This window comes from Antechinus flavipes, chromosome 2 (assembly GCF_016432865.1).
Source record: "Antechinus flavipes isolate AdamAnt ecotype Samford, QLD, Australia chromosome 2, AdamAnt_v2, whole genome shotgun sequence".
Taxonomy (NCBI): Eukaryota; Metazoa; Chordata; class Mammalia; order Dasyuromorphia; family Dasyuridae; genus Antechinus; species Antechinus flavipes.
This window is the reverse complement of record NC_067399.1, coordinates 681,443,991-681,463,473: the sequence shown is the minus strand read 5'-3', so window position 1 is coordinate 681,463,473 and position 19,483 is coordinate 681,443,991. Positions and strand designations below refer to the sequence as shown.

General features: G+C 33.7%; 1 long non-coding RNA gene across 1 annotated transcript in view; it reads right to left on the bottom strand.

Moving 5' to 3' along the window:
* LOC127547218 (uncharacterized) overlaps positions 1-18,744 on the bottom strand; it is a 98,133-nt gene extending 79,389 nt beyond the window's left edge. The window contains exon 1 of the long non-coding RNA XR_007950096.1: positions 18,400-18,744. This is a non-coding gene — a long non-coding RNA (uncharacterized LOC127547218). The remainder of the gene's footprint in view (positions 1-18,399) is intronic.
* Positions 18,745-19,483: the final 739 nt, after the last annotated feature.

Here is a 19,483-nt window from a genome sequence, read left to right as displayed (position 1 = left end):
CAAAGGACCTTATTTCTAATCCTCTTAACCTGACTATCTTTTTTCATGACATCACCTCTCCTATGTCATGGTTCTCTTTGAGAATCAAGGACAAGGGGACGGAGCCAATATGGCAGAGAACAGGCATGACTTTTAGTGACTTTCTGTGACCTTTCATTCAAACTATCAGTAGATCAAGTCTCTAAACTGGTTTTGTAGTGATAGAACCCACAAATATTTGGAGCACAACACATTTTCAGAAGATACCTTGGAAGAACTTCAGAACAGGTCTGTTTCAAACAGGCAGGGAACTTCTGTGAGTCTCTTAGGTTACTCTGCCCTGTTTGCAGATGGGCACTTTATTAGATTTGCTTCAAGACACCCAAAAGCCAACACAAAAGACAAAGTGTAAGGCATTAAGCCACGGAAGAACTAGCCACCTGGTAACAATTATTCAGTACTGGAAGTCAGTCAGAAACACAGGCCCCAGGGAAACTAAAGCAGCTGTCACTCCTTTGCTTTAAGAGCAGACTTCAACTTTAAAAAATAATAAAAATAAAAAATAAATTTTAAAAAATGAGCAAAAAAGTAAAAAGAACTCTGATCATAGACAACTTTTATGGAGAAAGAGAACAGACCTCAAACCCTGAGGTTCCCAAAGGCAAATCAACTCTAGATGAAGCCCCAAAAGCAAAGCTAGATAAATCGAACCTTAAAATAAATAAGAAAAACATTAAGGAGGTAAGCAGAATTTTGGAAAAGTTAGGTATGAGAGCACTTTGGAAAAAAACTGAATGGAGATAGAAAAGAGTACACTTTCTTCTTGGCAGTTCATAGAACCTATACAAAAATTTGTTATATGTTAGAACATATAGACCTCAAAATCAAATGCAGAAAGGCAGAAGTAGTAAATGCATTTTTTTTCAGATCACAATGAAATAAAAATTACATTCAATAAAAGACCAGAGGAAAATAGACCAAAAAAGAAATTGGAAACTAAATAATATCATCCTAAAGAATGAATGGGTGAAACAACAAAACATAGACACAATCAATAACTTCATCCAAGAGAAGGACAATAAAGAGATAGCATACCAGAATTTGTGGGATGCAGCCAAAGTGGTAATAAGGAGAAATATAAAATTTCTAGATGCTTACTTGCATAAAATAGAGAAAGAGAAGATCAATGAATTGGGCTTACTACTAAAAAAGCTAGAAAAAGAACACATTAAAAACCCTCAATTAAATACCAAATTTGAAATTCTGAAAATAAAAGGGGAGATTAATAAAATTGGAAGTGAGAAAGCTATTGAATTAATAAATAAAACTGAGCTGGTTTTTTGAAAAAAAAAACAATAAAATAGATAAATCTTTAGTTAATTTGATTAGAAAAAGGAAAGAAGAAAATAAAATTGTTAGCCTCAAAGAATGAAAAGGGAGAACTTTCCACTAATGAAGAGGAAATTAGAGCAATAATTAAGAGTTATTTTGCTCAACCATATGTCAATAAATTTCATAATCTAAGTTAAATGGAGGAATATCTACAAAAATATAGGTTGTCAAGGTTAACAGAAGAGGAAATAAATTATTTAAATAGTCCCATTTTAGAAAAAGAAATAGAATAAGGTATTAATCAACTCCCTAAGAAATAATCTCCAGGACCATATGGATTTATATGTGAATTTTATCAAACATTTAAAGAACAATTAATTCCTATACTACATAAAATATTTGAAAAAAATAGGGAATGAAGTACTTCTACCAAATTCCTTTTATGATACAGAAATGATACTGATACCTAAGCCAGGTAGGTTGTAAACAGAGAAAGAAAATTATAGACCAGTCTCCCTAATGAATATTGATGTAAAAATCTCAAATAAAATATTAGCAAAGAGATGAAAGAAAACCATCCCCAGGATAATACATGATGACCAAGTAGGATTTATACCAGGAATGCAGGGCTGGTTCAATATTAGGAAAACTATTAGCATAATTGACTATATCAATAGCCAAATTAACAAAAACCATATGATCATCTCAATAGATGCAGAAAAACATTTGATAAAATCCAACACCCATTCCTATTAAAACAAAACTCTGAGAGCATAGGAATAAATGGACTTGTCCTTAAAATGATCAATAGTATCTATTTAAAACCATCAGCAAACATATGTAATGGGGATAAACTAGAACCATTCCCAATAAGATTGGGTTGAAACAACATTGCTCACTGTCACCATTACTATTCAATATTACATTAGAAATGTTAGTTTTGGCATTAAGAGATGAAAAAGAGATTAAAGTAATTAGAATAGGTAATGAGGAAACCAAAATATCACTCTTTGCAGATGATATGATGATATACTTAAAAAACTCTAGAGATCAACTAAAAAACTACTAGAAACAATACACAACTTTAGCAAAGTTGCAGGATACAAAATAAATCCACAGAAATAATTAGCATTTTCATATATTATCAACAAATTCTAGCAGCAAGAATACAACACTTTCTACACAAATAAAGTCAGATCTAAACAATTGGGGAAATATCAAGTGCTCATGGGTAAACCAAGCAGATATAATAAAAATGACAGTACTACCTAAATTAATCTACTTATTTAGTACTATGCCAATCTTTAAGAAATGATCAGCAGGATGATTTCAGAGAAGCCTGGGGAGATTTACATGAACTGATGCTAAGTGAAGTGAGTATAACCAGGAAATCATTGTACATGGCAACAACAAGATTATATGATGATCAGTTCTGATGGACATGGTTCTTTCCAAAAATGTGATGATTCAGATGAGTTCCAATAATCTTGTGATAAAGAGAGCCATCTGCACCCAAAAAGAGGACTGTGGGAACTGAATGTGGACCACAACATAGCATTTTCAATCTATCTGTTGTTGTTTGCTTGAATTTTATTTTTTTCCCATTTATTTTTCCTTTTTGATTTGATTTTTCTTATGCAGCTAGATAATTGTATAATTATGTATTCCTATATTGGATTTACATATATTTTAACTTATTTAACATATATTGGTTTACCTGCCATCTAGGGAAGAGCAGGGGGAGGAGGGGAATATTTGGAATACAAGATTTAGCAAGAGTCAGTGTTGAAAAATTACCCAAGCATATATTTTGTAAATAAAAAGCTTTAATAAAAATATTTTTAAAAGAGAGAATGAAGGACAAAAACCAACCTCTATGAGTAGGAAAGAGAGCTGCCACTCTGGGGATCCAAGTAGAATTGGACATTGGGACAATAAAGGTCACTACCCTTGCCTTCCCTTGCCATTCTTTGCATTTCCTTCCCTTGCCTTTCCCTGCCTTGCCTTCCCTTGCCTTGGCCTGACTTCCCTTTCCTTCCTTTGTCTTCCCTTACTTTCTCTTGCCTTCCCTTTCTTTGTCTTCCCTTGCCTTCCCTTCCCTTCCTTTTTCTCTCTCTTTGCTTCTCTCACTAAAACCTCAGAAGATATCTTGAATTTTATCAACTTGATTTCTTTCTAAAGGATCATGTCTTAAATCCAAATCACTCCAGCTTTCATTGACTGACCAACAAAGGTATCTGGTCAAGCTCCACTTAGTCATTGCTTGGGCTCAGAGTGAATGCAAATAGTAATTGTTTCTGTTTTGACCAGAAACTCCAGGGGTCTTCTTCTCCCAGACTGATATTTTTTGGACTAGGTTAAAGATACATTCTCTTTACCACTTGTTACTATTATTTACTTAGCTCACTAATTTGTTCCTTCTCCATTTGTATCTCTTTCTTCCAGCCCTGCTTCTCCTCCTCCATTTATTTTTTGATCTAAGTTAAAGATACATTTTCTTTATCACTTGTTACTACTATTTATTTAGCTCATTAACTTGTTCCTTCTCCATCTATATATCTTTCTTCTAGCCCTCCTTCTCTTCCTTCATTTATTTTTTGGACTAAGTTAAACATACATTCTTTTTATCACTTGTTACTACTATTTACTTAGCTTGCTAACTTGTTCCTTCCCCATCTGCATTTCTTTCTTCCAGCCCTCTGTCTCCTTTTTCATTTCTCCTGAGAGAAGCTTTTCTGTTCCTCCTCCTTCTGGGCATGCTGCCAAATGAGTAAATGTGCAGACTTGGCCCAGACCCCGGTACAGAGTGAGTGGTATCAGTACCAAACAATGTACCACAACCTCAGCCATGGGTATTTGCCATTAAAACCCAACATCCACTGACCTTGATCATGTAAGCACCCTTGTTGCTACTGGGACTTTAATTACATAGTGTTTGATGAATTTTAAGAAGTCTTTCAGAGTCCTCCCCCTTTTGAGCAGTCTGGTGTGCTCTTGCTGACCTGAGTAAAGCAAAGGCCTCCAGCCAGGAGAAAAAGGATTGCTCCAAGCTGAAAGCTTTATAGGAAGATGGTCACCAGCCTGGTCAGGATTCCCAAAATGACCTCAGAGAAGCAACCAGCCTACAGCTCTCCTGGAGGCACAGAAAGTGTATGATGTAGTACAAGCCCATCCTTGCACTTTTATTTCTTAAGGGTGATGCTTGAGGGATTAGCGTACCACTTTGAAGTTGTCCCTTCCCAAAAAATTTAAAAATGATGTCTGGCTGCTGATTGGTCCTCCAGGATATGGGAAAAGTAAAATGCATTCCCTGTACAATCCTGATTCCACCTACTGGAAATGTGAATGTAGAGTGGGATGAATAAACTAATGAAGAAGTTTTTGTCCTGGATGGTTATTGTTTGGCTGCCCTTGGATAATATGCTGGGGCTCTGTGACCACCATCCTATGAAAGTGAGGTGAAAGGTAGTTTCTGTAAGTTTAATGTCATGAAGGTAATGATCAACAAGGAACAATTCACAAATCATTGTGTCAGTCATACTGAGACCTCTTAAAGATATTTGTTTTAAAAGACCAATATCTTCCACTGTATCCAGAGCTATTCCAGTCATCTTTATCTACATTTTCAGTCTACTAGACCCAAATGACTCTGAATGAGAGTGAGTGAAGCTGATGACTTTGCACAATCTTCCATTACTCATGCCAATTTACTTGCATGTGATGGTTTCACCTACCTGATATCATGGTTCTCTTCAAGAATGAAGGACAAACTAAATCAACATGGAGACATTGACTAAACGTTTAATTTCTCTGGGACTGGGTTTTCTCAACTCTAAAATGAGGAAGGCTGACTAAATTGCCTGGAAGGCATTTTGAATCCCTAATTAAATGATCCTGTGAATTATAATGCCCAATATTATGGGATAAGATAATTAGAAAATTGAAAAATGTAGTGAATTATGAGGTCACAGGAAGAACATGAAAATAAGAGCAGGTTTCCTGAAGGAGATAGCATTTGAATAGATCTTTAGTTTAACAATCAAAGAGAAGGAAATAAACTATCTCAGGCCTAGGAAACAAAATGAGCCAAGTTAGAATCAAGAAAAGACAGTGCATTTGGAGAGTATCAAAGGACAGAAAAGTTCAATATATCATAACATTGACAAGCTGTATGATAATGCTAGATTTAAAAGGGCTTGAAATGCCAGGAAGGGGGAAAAAAATGTCTCTACTAGGTTAAAAGGAGAGTCTGAAAAATTTTAGAACAAAGGGAGAGATGACCAGATCTATTCTTTTTATAATTATTCAACAATATTTTATTTTCTTAAATTATTAGTAAATATAGTCTTCAACATTCATTTTTCAAAATTAATTTTATTTATTCCAAACACATGCAAAGATAGTTTTTGACTTTTACTTTTGCAAAACCTTGTGTTCCTATTTTTTCTCCCTTTCTCCATCTTCCTCTTCCCCTAGACAGAAAGCAATCTGATATAATTTAAATGTGTAATTCTTCTAAACCTATATCCATATTCCTCATATTAAAAAATAAGAATTAGATCAAAGGGGGAAAAAACACAAGAAAAAAAAGTAAAAAAACAACAACAAAGATGACAATACTATACTGTGATCCACAGTCAGTCTTGATAGTTCTCTTCTTGGATGCAAAAGGCTTTTTCCATCACAAGTCTATTGGAATTTCCTTGAATCATCTCATTATTGAAAAGAGACAAGTTCCTCACAGCTGATCATCACATAATCTTGTTACTGTTCTGTGCAGCCTGACACAGGTTCCTTCTGCTCAATTCATTTAACATTAGTTCATCAGGCTTTTCTGAAATCATTTCTGAAATTGTCATTTTTTATAGGATAATAATATCACATTACATTCATATACCATTCCTTAACTGAGGGGCATTCATTCATCCAATTTACAGTTTCTTGCCTCTACAAAAAGGACTGTTACATACATTTTTGTGCAAATAGGTCCTTTTTCCTCCTTCATGATCTCTTTGGGATACAGATCCAGTAGAGACACTGCTGGATGAAAGGGTATGCTTAGTTTGATAGCCCTTTGGATATAGTTACAAATTCTTCTCCAGAATGGTTGAATCAGTTCACAACTTTACAAACAATTAGTTGTTCCAGTTTTCCTCACATCCCCTCTAACATTTATCATTATTTTTTCCTATCATTTTAGCCTGAGAGATATGAAATGGTACCTCAGAATTATCTTAATTTGCATTTCTCTAATCAATAGTGATTTAAAACATTTTTTTCCATATGACTAAAATTGCTTTTATTCTCTTCACTGAAAAGTCTCTGTTCATATCTTTTCACCATTTCAGAACTATACCTAATAAGAATTATTCTGGCTGAAATTTTGAAGGCTTCTGAGTTTAAAGTGGCCCAATATCTTCATCATCTTTATTTAGATCAAAGAATTTAAGAGTTTAAAGAGAACTGAGCAGCATCTTTCTTGATCCATGCCTAGTAGGAATCACAATTTTATCAAATTCAACAATTGGCCTTTCAGGATGTGCTTGATGATATCCTAGAAGAGGAATCCAGTTTCTTGAGAGACAAAATTTTCCATTGAGATAGGTCTATTAGAATATTATTTGAGTTCTTTTTCTGACCTAGAGTCCAAAGTTGCCACTTTCCCACTTATTCCGATTTCTTAGTTCAGCCCATTGGGACCAAAGGAAATGAGCCTAACCTCTTTTCTCTTTGAAATAATTGAAAACTATTGGCACACACTTCCTTATTCTAGTAAGCAACATGAATTTCCTATTGTCATTGGTGAATCCCTTCTCAGGATCACCATTTTTGGAAGTACCACTTCAGTCTTGCTTTTCTTTGATTTCACCCTTTCTCTTTTTTTGTCCCTGTGGTCTAAAAATTCTATAAATGTTATCTTTCTGAGTGCAAGCTCCTTGAGGAGAGGAACTGTCTTATTGCATTTGTTATTTCTAGGGCCACGCATAGTGCTTGTAGCATGTAGCTACACACACGTAGCAAATACATTTTTGATCTCCTCATTTATCAATGCTTCCTTAATTCATCATAATTTCTCATTAACTTTTTTGGATGCCACATAAAACTATTGGTTCATATTGACTTGTGGTCCACTAAAAAATCCAAATTTCTTTTTTCCCCCTTAGAACAACTGCTAAAAAAGTATGATTCTTCTTTTGATGACTCCATTTTGCCTGTTACTATGTTTTTATTCAAAGGAGAACTAACATTTACTCTTTTGGTATTTTCTAACTACATGCAGTCCAATGGCTGCCTTCTTAAGAATTTTTTTGGATCCTAACTCTTTTATCTATTGTGTTAGCTATCTTGCCCAACTTCATTTTATCTTTGAATTTGAGGAATATGTTAAATATCCATTCATCTAAGTATCATAAAATATCACAAATCCAAGCACAAATTGTTGAAGTATCGCACAAGAGTCTTCTGCCAATGAGACATTGAATCATTGGCAGTTACAATTTGATTTGATCACAAAAACTCTGGAGCTATTAAATGGCTTTATTGTCTAGCTTAGAAAAGCTCTGTTTTCTATCATAATAGAGACCATTATATCTAAAAATAAAGTATTAGATACTATGTCAAAAGCTTTGTTAAAACCTAGGAAAACTAAATCCACACTATCCACATATTTATTAGTTTACTAATGCTTGTTGACTAATGGATAGATATCCATGAATAGTCTGTGTTTGGGATTGTTTACCATCTGAATACTGCAAGAAAACTTTTATGGTCCAAGCCTCCTTCTTATACTCTCTGGAATACTGATAGCTTTTTAAAGTCCTAATAAGAACAGGCCCCAAAGTCAAAAAGTAGATAGTCTTGAGCATCTGTCTGCACTAGACATCTTCTCAGAATATCTTCCTTTTTCTACCTATTCACTGGTTTAGCATCATTTTATTGTTCTCCCACTAGGAGAAATGTGGCAGTGAAATGAATTGTGTCAGAAAGAAAATTAATTAGGGTTCACTTCCTAGTCTGCAGCCCACTGTATTACAGTCACAACGCATGACAATGCTACTGGCTCTGATGTGCAAGGCTGTGTTCTCCTTTGAAGCTGCTGAGCAGCAATTAATTGTCAAGGAGGAATCGTGTAGATTAGATCCTGTGCAAGTCTGTGCTTTATTGAAGATGTGCACCTCACCAATATGAGACAGCTTCTTCTTGAGTCAGCCCCTTGCCCTCTCAAGAAGCTGTGAGAATTGTGTGCTTATAATTTTCTGCAGCAAGTCTATGTGGGGAAAAGGCTTGTTGGATGTCAGCCTGCTTAGCCATCCTTGGAAATGCTAGAAGAAATCAGCTGACACCTAGGGAACTTGGAAATCTTTCAACCCGAGAGAGAGAGTGAAATAATGAGAAGACTAATGCAGCCTATACTTACCTAGCTTAAGCTCAGAAAGTAGACCCCAAGAAACCCTGGTGACAACAGGGAGGAAGCAGCTTTCTGTTTAGTAACCAAAATCCAAGGATTTTGTCCCATAGCCAAGGAGTGAGAGTGAAATATTCACTGACCTGCCATTAGGTGGGGCAAAAAAGGGAACAATTCAGCTTGCCCACCCATCTCAGGGGATGGTATGCCTGCCTATTGGGCTCTGAACATAGAATAACTAGAGAACAACACTCTCCTCTAAGCAATAATTATGCAGAATAGAATGTAAATTCCCTGAGGCTAGGGACTTGTAATCTCAGCATTAGACATAGAGCTTAACATAGAAGAAATATTTAATTAATGTTCATTTGTTGGATGCTTATATTATTTTGGGGTAAACTAAATGAAGATAGCTTTATTTGCCTCATAACCTAATTTCTTGCTATCTTTCTAGTCTTCTTCTATGATTCCTTGTTACACACATTCTGTGATCCCGTAACACTGAGCAAATGAAAGCTTATGACTTTATAAAAAATCAAGATACAATAAAGCAAAAAAAAAAGGGGGGGACTATAAAAAAAGGTTAATTTCATTGGGAAAACACCTAATCTGAAAAATAGATTCAGGAGAGATAATTTTAAAATATTGGGTAACCTGAAAGCCGTGATTAAAAAAAAATAGTCTACAAAGCATCTTTTAAGGAATCATCAAGGAAAACTGTCTTGATATCCTAGAACCAGAGAACAAAGAATCATTGAAAGAATTTATCAATCACTTCCTAAAAGAAATCTCACAATGGAAACTTCAAGGAATATTGTGACCATATTCTAGAATAACAAGATAAAGAAGAAAACAATGCAGGCAACCAGAAAGACATAATTCAAATAATGAGGGGTCACAATCAGGATTACCCAGTAAATATAGGTCTCCACATTAAAGGATTGGAGGGCCTGGAATATGATATTCTATGAAGCAGAGGCACTTGGATTAAAATCAAAACTGAAATACCTAACAAAATTGAATATAATCTTTCAGGGGGAAAGACAAGATGATCAATGAAATAGGGGGCTTTCAGTTTTGTTTTGTTTTGTTTTTTTTATGAAAAGACCAAAATTAAACATAAAATTGATCTTCAAATATAAGCTTCAAGAAAAGAATAAAAATAAAAACAGGAAAGAAAAAAAAGAAAATGTTATTTAAAGGTTAAACTGTTTACATCTCTACATAGGAAGATGATACTTGTAGCTCTAGAGAGCTATATCTTTATTAGTTCAATTAGAATGGGATATATATATATAATATATATATATATATATATATATAGAGAGAGAGAGAGAGAGAGAGAGAGAGAGAGAGAGAGAGAAATGAAAGGTGTAATTAAGTTGATTTTGATGTGATAATATTTAAAACTATTAAGAGATTGTACTGGGAAAAAAGGAAGGGGAAACAGAATAGATTAAATTATATCACATGAAAAGGCACAAGACCTATTACAATAAAAGAGGCATTGTTTGAACTTTAATCTCATTGGATTTGTTCAAAGAGGTAATAATATATACACTAAGATAAGTATAGAACTTTATTGTAGTCTATATGGAAGTAGAAAGAGAAAGGGGAAAAGAGATAGGAAGAAGGGTAATAGAAGGGAAGGCAAATTGAGGGCAGGGTAGGTCAGAAACAAAACATTGGTGAGAAAGAACAGGGTAAAAAAGAAAAAGATGTATGAACATGGAAGAAAAAAGGATAGATGGAAATACACAGCTGGTAATCATAACTGTGAATGTGAATGGGATGAACTTTCCCATAAAATGAAAACAGATATCAGAATGGATTTAAAAAGTAGAATCCTACAATATGTTGTTTAGTAGAAACATATTTGAAGCAAAGAGATTCACAGAGAGTAAAGATAAAAAGCTAGAACAGAATCTATTATTCTTCAGCTGAAATAACAAAAGCAGGGACAACAATCTTGATCTCAGACAAAGCAAATACAAAAAAAAAATAGATCTAATTAAAAGAGATAAGGAAGGAAACTACATCTCGCTAAAAATAACATGAAATGAAGCAATATCAGTACTAAACACATATGCACCAAGTAGAATGGTGTCCAAATTCTCAAAGAAGAAATTAAGTGAGTTAGAGGAAGAAATAAACAGCAAAATTATAATGATGGGAGATGTCAACCTACTTTTGTCAGAATTATGTAACTATAACCACAAAATAAATAAGAAAGAAGTTAAGAAAGTGAACAGAATTTGAGAAAAGTTAGATATGATAGTCATCTGAAGAAATTAAATGGAGATAGGAATATGACTTTTAAAAAATTTATTTTGTTATAAGAAAAAAGAAAAAAAATTTCCTCAGGGGTACATGCATCTACACAAAACCTGATGATGTGTTAGGGTAAAAAAATCTTACTATCCAATACATAAAGGGAGAATAGTAAATGCACCATTTTCAGATCATGATGCAATAATGGGCCATGGAAAGATAGATTAAATACTAAATGGAAACTAAACAAACTAATCTTAAAGAATGATTGTGTCAAAAACCACATCTTCAAAACAACCAATAAGTTCATCCAAGAGAACGAAAATAGTTATTTTTTTAATTAATTTGATTTTTTAAACACAAAGAAAAAAACAAATTCTCAGCATCAAAATTCAATATCAATGAAAAGGAAACTAAAAGAATAATTAGAAGCTATTTGGCTCAACTGTATGCCAATGAACCTAGCAATACAAGTGAACTGAATGAATATTTACCAAAAAAAAAAAAAAATACCCCAGATTAACAAAAGAAAAGGAAATAAAATACTTAACCCCATTTTAGAAAAAATTGAACAAGACATCAAGGAACACCCTAAAAAAAATCTCCAGGCCAGATGCATTTACAAGTGAATTTTACCAAACATTTAAAAAAACAATAAATTCCAATACTATAAAACGATGTATGTGTATATATATGTATATGTATATATACATATATGTGTGTGTATCTAAAATCATCATGCCTCATGAGAAAAATCAACAAAAAAGGAAAAAATGAGAAATAAAACAAAAAGCAAGCAACAACAACAAAAAAGATGAAAATACTATGTTGGTATGCACACTCAGTCCCCACAGTCCTTTCTGGGTGCAGATGGCTCCTTCATCACAAGTCCATTGAAACTGTCCTGAATCACCTCATTGTTGAAAAGAGCCACATTTGTCAGAACTTATTATTGCATAATCTTGTTGCTGTGCACAATGTTCTCTCTGTTCTACTCACTTCACTTATTATCAGTTCCTGTAAGTCTCTTCAGGCCCTCTCTGAAATCATACTACTGATAATTTCTTGTAGAATAATAATATTTCATAATATTCACACACCATAACTTATCCAGCCATTCCCCAACTAATGGACATCCACTTGGTTTCCAGTTTCTAGCCACTACAAAAAGTGCTGCTACAAACATTTTTGCACATGTGGGTTCTTTCATCTTTTTTATGATCTCTTTGGGATGAAGTCCCAGTGCAGACACTGCACAATCAAAGGGTATGCAAAACTTGATAGCTTTTTAGGCATAGTTCCAAATTGCTCTTCAGAATAGTTGGATCACTTCACAACTGCATCAGCAGTGTATCACTGTCCCACTTTTCTCACATCTCCTCCAACATTTATCATTATGTTTTCCTAGCCAATCTGAGAGATGTGTAGTGGTACGTCAGAGTTGTCTTAATTTGCTTTTCTCTGATGAATAATGCTTTAGAGGCAAGGGTCCTCAAACTACGGCCCACGGACCAGATGCAGCAGCTGAGGACATTATCCCCCTTACCCAGGGCTATGAAGTTTCTTTATTTAAAGGCCCACAAAACAAAGTTTTTGTTTTTACTATAGTCCAGCCTTCCAACAGTTTGAGGGACAGTGAACTGGCCCCCTATTAAAAAGTTTGATGACCTCTGATTTAGAAAATTTTTTTTATGTGACTAAAAGTGGTTTTAATTTCTTCATCTGAAAAGTCTTCTTATTCTTTGATCATTTATCATTTGGAGAATGGCTTCAATTCTTATACATTTGAGTCAATTCTCAATATATTTTAGAAACATGACATTTATCAGAAACCTTGGGTAAAAATGTTTTCCTAGTTTGTTGCTTCCCTTCTAATCTTGTCTGCATTGGTTTTGTTTGAAGAAAAAAAAAAACTTTTAACTTTGACATAATCAAAATTATCATTTTGCATTCTATATTGTATTCTAATTCTTCTTTGAGCAGAAATTCCTTCCTTCTCTATAGATCTAAGAAGTAGACTGTCCTTTATTCTTCTACTTTGCTTATATTATCACTCTTTAAGTCTAAATTATGATCTCATTTCAACCTTACTTTGATATAGGTTAAATAGGGATCAACTCTGATTGGGCTCTTTTCAATAATGAGGTGATTCAGAACAATTGCAATAGACTTGTGATGTAGAGAGCCATCTGCTTTCAGAGAGAGGACTATGGAAACTTAATGTGGATCACAACAAAGCATTTTCATCTTTTCTGTTGCTGTCTGCTTGCTTTGTTTTACTTTCTCATTTTTTTTCCATTTTGAGCTTATTTTTCTTGTGCAGCATGATAAATGTGGAAATATGTTTAGAAGAATTGCACATGTTTAACATATATTAGATTACTTGCTGTTTTCTAATGCCTTGAAATGATAGAATTTGTGTTTGATATGTACACTGTAATATATTTTGTTGAAGATAAGATTTTATGAAATTTCATTTTACTTGGAATTCTTTATTAAAAAGAAGTTTCTTACTAGGTTCAAATTATTGCACTGTTTTCAACTTTACATTTATTTCAAGCCTTGAATTCTAAGGATTTTTGAAAAAAAAGTTCAGAAGTATAGCTTTCAAGTTTCCATGTGATGTCTATGTTTTCACCCCAAATTGTACTGTTTTCAAAATTAATTGATTCTTTCTATACTCCTTAAACTTTAATTTGCTTCTATTCCTAATATTCTTTCTAATTTGCAATATATGTAAAGTATAGTATCTAATCTTTCCCCCAATATGATTAACTCCAAACAATAATAAATATATAAAGATGATTGAATTCCACTTAAGAAAAACAAAACTTTAACTATTGCAACAATTTCATTTTTAAAGTGTTGGGGGGGAGGATAGTCAGAGTTAACTAGTTGGACAGAAAAAGCCAAAGTTCAGCTAATGCTTCCCAGAGGAAAAGCATGTAAGGGTCAATTAAATTACATAATTTATTTTTAATTTAACTAACTTATCTTAAATGTAAGTACATATGTTAAAAAGTGTAAGCTTTGCTACAGGTGTGTGATTACAATATTAATGCCAAGCTTATAATACTTGTAAATTAGAAAAAAAAAGATTTAGGGTTATAGGTTAAATTTATTTCAGTTTTTCTCCTTTTTTTAATCCCATGTATTGTTTATCTTTCTAAATGACACAGCTGAATTTTGGATACATATTTTTTTTAAGAAAAAAGAAAAGACATATTATTATAAACATTGCATTTTTAGGAAAATACACTTGGATATAATTTTCTTTAGGTTTTCAAATAATAGAGTATCTTAAGTTTATAAGTCAAAAGAGAAAAAAGAATTTGGAAAGATCTTAGCCATTCCTAAATCACTTCTGTTAACTTATTTTAAAGGGAACTTCATTGTACAGTACCTTAAAGATAAAAATGTTCAAGAATAGACATTCTATGAATGTTAAAATAAAAACAAAAGTTCAGCATTATAAACAATGAGATCCCTTGACAAAAATTACTATTTTTTAAGTCAAAAACTAATGGAGGATGAGTGTGTGACTCACTTAAATTAGGTGTTTTAGGCTACTTTGTTAAAGACTTGTTTTGACAAAACAAAGCAATTTGTGTGATTGTTGCTTTTGTCTTTCTGTTTTAATATTTAAGCACCATTTAATCAGCAAACCCATAATTTATAGTCTAGTGATAAGATGTTAGTAAATTTATAAAGTAAATATTCAAAGCAAACAATTATAAAGTGCAATAGGCACTCATGCTTATTATTAGAATAAGTGTAAAATGGCACTCAATTTGAATCACTTATTTTGTTGTTATAACAACTTTGATTTTTTTTTTTTTTTGGTATTTAACTTTATTGGTAACTAGCATTTTGTAAGGTGTCAAGTCATTACTTTTTGACTGGATTTTTATTGTTTTTTGTAGAGGCTGTAGATAGTGGGACAACTCTGGGTAAGGTATAAGACCCTTCAGTCCAGAGGGAACCTGTTGATAATGTCTGGTTTGGCTCCCTACCTCCCCTAAGCGCTCTCAACCTTCCTGAGAAGTCAATGAGGGTGTGACCACCTGTGTTCTACTTGAAGCAAGAGATGTTTACAATTTGAGGTATTTATATATCATTAGCAGGGTGCTTACAGTTAGCACTTGTGCAGTGTGCTGTGGTGATGTAATGGTTCTCTAGGTGGCACATGCTTAGTGTGCTGTAATGATGTAATCATATCTTAATTAATATTTAAGGGCTAAGAAGACTTGAAATAAATGGACTCCTTCATTACTCCTCCACTAAGACCAAGGACTCAGGCTGGTCCCAAAATCCTCCAGAGAACTAGGCTGGATGGTATATTTTGGCATCTCAGGGTGGGAGCTATAGAAAGCACACTACAGTTTTTGATGTTTAAACTTCAAGGATTTGTTACACAAACATTGACAATTTAATATAGTACAAGAAATGTTATTTGGAGGGACATGATTTTGGCCAGTTTTCAGAAATTAAAATAATTTAATTTAATATTTTAATATTTAATATTTTTAAAAGAAAGAATAAGAAAAGGGATATTCCTTGCAATACCTCTCCATCTTTTTTCATAGTGTTTCAAAATATGTTTGTTGTATAAACTGATATTGCCTGTGTCTACCATCTCTCTCCCCTTGACAAGATCAAGGATTTTCTGGTTCCAGTGATTCCAGAACCCTCATTTTCCACAACAAAGCCATCTCTCTGTTTCTCTGTCTTTGTCTCCACCTCAGTCTCTGTTTCTTTTGGTCTCTCGGTCTCTCTCTCCTCATTGTTGGTTCACATGAATTATCAATTTAAAGGTAATGATTGTAATTGCTTATGGTAATTTCACTATTTCTTGCACCTTTCTTTTAATTTGATACTGATTTTGATTTTTATTCTAGATATTCTCATTTAGCTACAAAGAGATAGTAGTATTTGACATGACTTCCACATCAGTAATCAGTTGGTACTGCCCTGCTAGCACATTCCTACTTTTCAACTTTTCTGTAATATTAATTAATGCTTGACTTGTCCAAAATCTTCCCCCTCTCTAATGGAATAAATTATTCCTATTACATAAGAATAACTCTCATACACAATATACACATCTTTGCCTTTCTATCAGTTATTATGTTTGTGACATTGTCTTTTTCTTTCAGTCTTTTTTTTTAACCACCTTTCACACTCAAATCTCAAAGTATCAAAGTTTACAATGGAAAATTGGAAGGATTTTGTTCAATTATTCAGAGCATTTCTTAACATCACCATGGTTTGCGAAAGAACAGCACCACAATGATTAGCTCTCCATGGAATAATGTTTCTTCTTGTCTTTGGACATAAAATAAAATCTAAACTTTCAGCTTCCTTATTTGCCTTTCCAAGGACCCATGACCTCTTCTTTTATTTATCTGCAACCTGCCTCTCACTATTTCAAATTATTACAAGAATATTTTTATGTGGTTTGGTAAACTCAATAGTACTTCAATTTGTAGATTATTTGACAGAGAAATAACTTCTAGTTTTCTTAGTTGGCTATATAAAAACATTGTATTTCTCAGGAGCCTCTGCCTATCTTTATAGAACTCTAAAATTATCATGGTGAAAGCAGAAGGGAAAGACCAGGACTAAGGATTATTCACCTAAGATTAGTATTTTTTCCTTTGTTTCATTGGTTGTGGCTAAATCATTCTTTACTCAGTAGTGACTCAACTCACTTGTTTCTTCTTTCCCTTTAGACAAGTGGGTTCGCAGTTAGCAGTCTGAGCCACATGCTCCCAGTCTTTGAGCTTTGCAGTTTCTATAAAATATTATATTCCACTGGCATAAACTTGATATCCATGGGTCAATTCCAAGCCAAGATAAGGCGCTAGAATAAAACTGGTTAATATAGACCATTACATCCATTAAACAAAAATCTTTTTAGAAAATAAGTTTACTGTTTATTCAGTGTAATCATGTGAGCATTTGTTCAGAGATTTAGAACTGAAAGGGATTTTTGAAGCCAATGAGTCTCATCATTCACTTTAGAAATGAGGAAATAAAGGGCCAAAGAAATCCAAATGCTCAAGGACATGAAGTCCCAAGGGCAATGAAGATGTGAATTCATGTGATCTTACTACAGATTCATAGTTTTTTCCATGCACTAGGTTCAAGCATATTGCACTGCTGCCTGAGGTTCACTTGGTTAATGACAAGCAAATTCCTTGAATTCAGGCATTTTTGTTGTTGTTTTAGTTTTCATGTGTCTTGTGTGTCTATGTAGTTGAATAAGTGAATGAAAGACCATTCCCTGGAACATCTCAAAAATTATTGCCTCCCCAATTCCAATAGACTTGTGATAGAGAGAGCCATCTGCACCCAGAGAGAAGACTATGGGGACTGATTATGGCTCACAACATAGCATTTCCATCTTTTTTGTTGTTATTTGTTTGTTTTTTTTTTTCTTTCTCATTTTTTCCCTTTTTGATCTGATTTTACTTGTGCAGCATGATAATTGTGGAAACGTGTTTAGAAGAATGGCACATGTTTACTCTATATCGGATTACTTGTTGTCTAAGCGGGAAGGTGGGAAGAAAGGGAGAAAAATTTGGAAAACAAGGTTTTGAAAGGTGAATGTTGACAACTATCTTTGAGTGTATTTAGGAAATAAAAAGTTATTGTTAATTTTTTTCTAAAAATTAGAAATTAAAGAATTCTTGACTTAATGGTTGAAAATAACATGTAACTATAGAGAAGAGAGTAGCTCTGAAATTTAAACAAGTCAAAATTAAGAAGGGAATATAATTAGCAAATGTTATACTAGGCATTGCCTTCAATTCCTGGAAGAACTTTCCAACTTATATTACAGTGATAACTGATAAATCTCTTGAAAAAGAAGTGGGAATCACAAAAAACAACTATTGACATAATCCCACAATGCATATTTTTCTTCCTGACCACATATATTAGAGGATACTTTCTGCATGTGTCCAACATTCTATGACACTACAAACTCACAAACTAAAATTGTCAGAAAAATTGCTATATAGTAAAATCCCCTCTAACAGAAAATCATGAATTTGAGTTTTTAACTGTCAAAGGGTTTAGCAAAATTACCCCAAAAAAAGAAAAAGAAAGAAATTACTAGCCAATTTTCAAAATCCAACAGTTAGAATTCAGATGATATGAATATCTATGGTAAACTGTGGGGCTCAAATTCTCTACACCCTGATATCTGACAGGAGAGACAAATCCTGGGCAAACTTTCCATCCCTAACACTTAAAAGTCAGGCTTTCTCAATGTTTCTCCTGACAGAGGGGTGCCACCCACGCTCTATTACAGTACCATGAAATATTAATTCTTAAGAGGAAATTTGATCACAGAAACAGAGCTATAAAAAAGCCTGGCTTCTACAGCCATCTAAACCAGGACTTACCTGCACAGAAATTCTTTTGCAACATATCAAAGAGATGGTCATCCATAATGATAGTGTTCATTTTTCAGTCACTCTAGCCTCACTTTGGATATTTCTAGTTTCTAGGATTCCTCCTTTCCTCTCACATCAAGCTTAAGCTCACCTCTGTAACTTCCCCTCCTCCCCACCCAGAGCTCCTAGTGCTAGTCTCTGGTTCCTAACCAAACCTGTCTAATTCCCCTCTCATTTTCAATGGCTCTCATGATTCCACTGAGATGTCTTTTCTCCAGGCTAAAGATTTTCATCTTCTTCAACCGATCCCCATGTGTGACAAATCTGATGCCCTTTACCATCCTGGTTTCCTTCTCAAAGACCAGGTCCAACTCATCAATAGCCTTTTAAAAATGCAAATGAACACAACATTCCAAGTGTGACCTCATCAGGACAGACCACACACATCACAATGATCCTCTTCTTTTTCCTGACCATTGTCTTCATGGCAAATAAGTTTGCATTTGGTTTCTTGAAAGTTAAACTAAAAACCTGGTGGTTAAAACTTGCTATTCAGGAGGTCATGAAATTTCTCAGATCGTTTTCTCAGACAAACTGTTGTCCAGTTGTGTGTGTTTCTACCCACTTTTGTGGGTTTGATCTTTCAAACTAAAGCATAAGCCTTCATACTTGGTCCCAAGACAATCCACGGTAAATTCCAGTCTATGAATCTTTAAAAAAACACTCTGATTCTGTCAGCCAGGATGAGTTCTTCCTCCTACCTTTGACTCATCTGCATATTTGATAAACGGGCCTTTACTGCCTTCATCAAAGGATTTGATGAATGTTAAGCAAAACAAGACCCAGCAAGGCTATTAAACCACAATACTAGTGCCTCCTTCAAGTGAACATCAATCATTAATGACAAATCTTTGAAATGACCCATTCTACCAGCTCCAAAAGTATTTCTAGCTAATGCTTCTTTAGATCTTACATAAAAATAATGTATTTAATGTTTAATCATTATTATTACTTGTTCTAGAATAATAATTAAAATAACAATGTGATTATAATATAAAAATAATGATTTACACAAAAAATAATGTAAAAATAA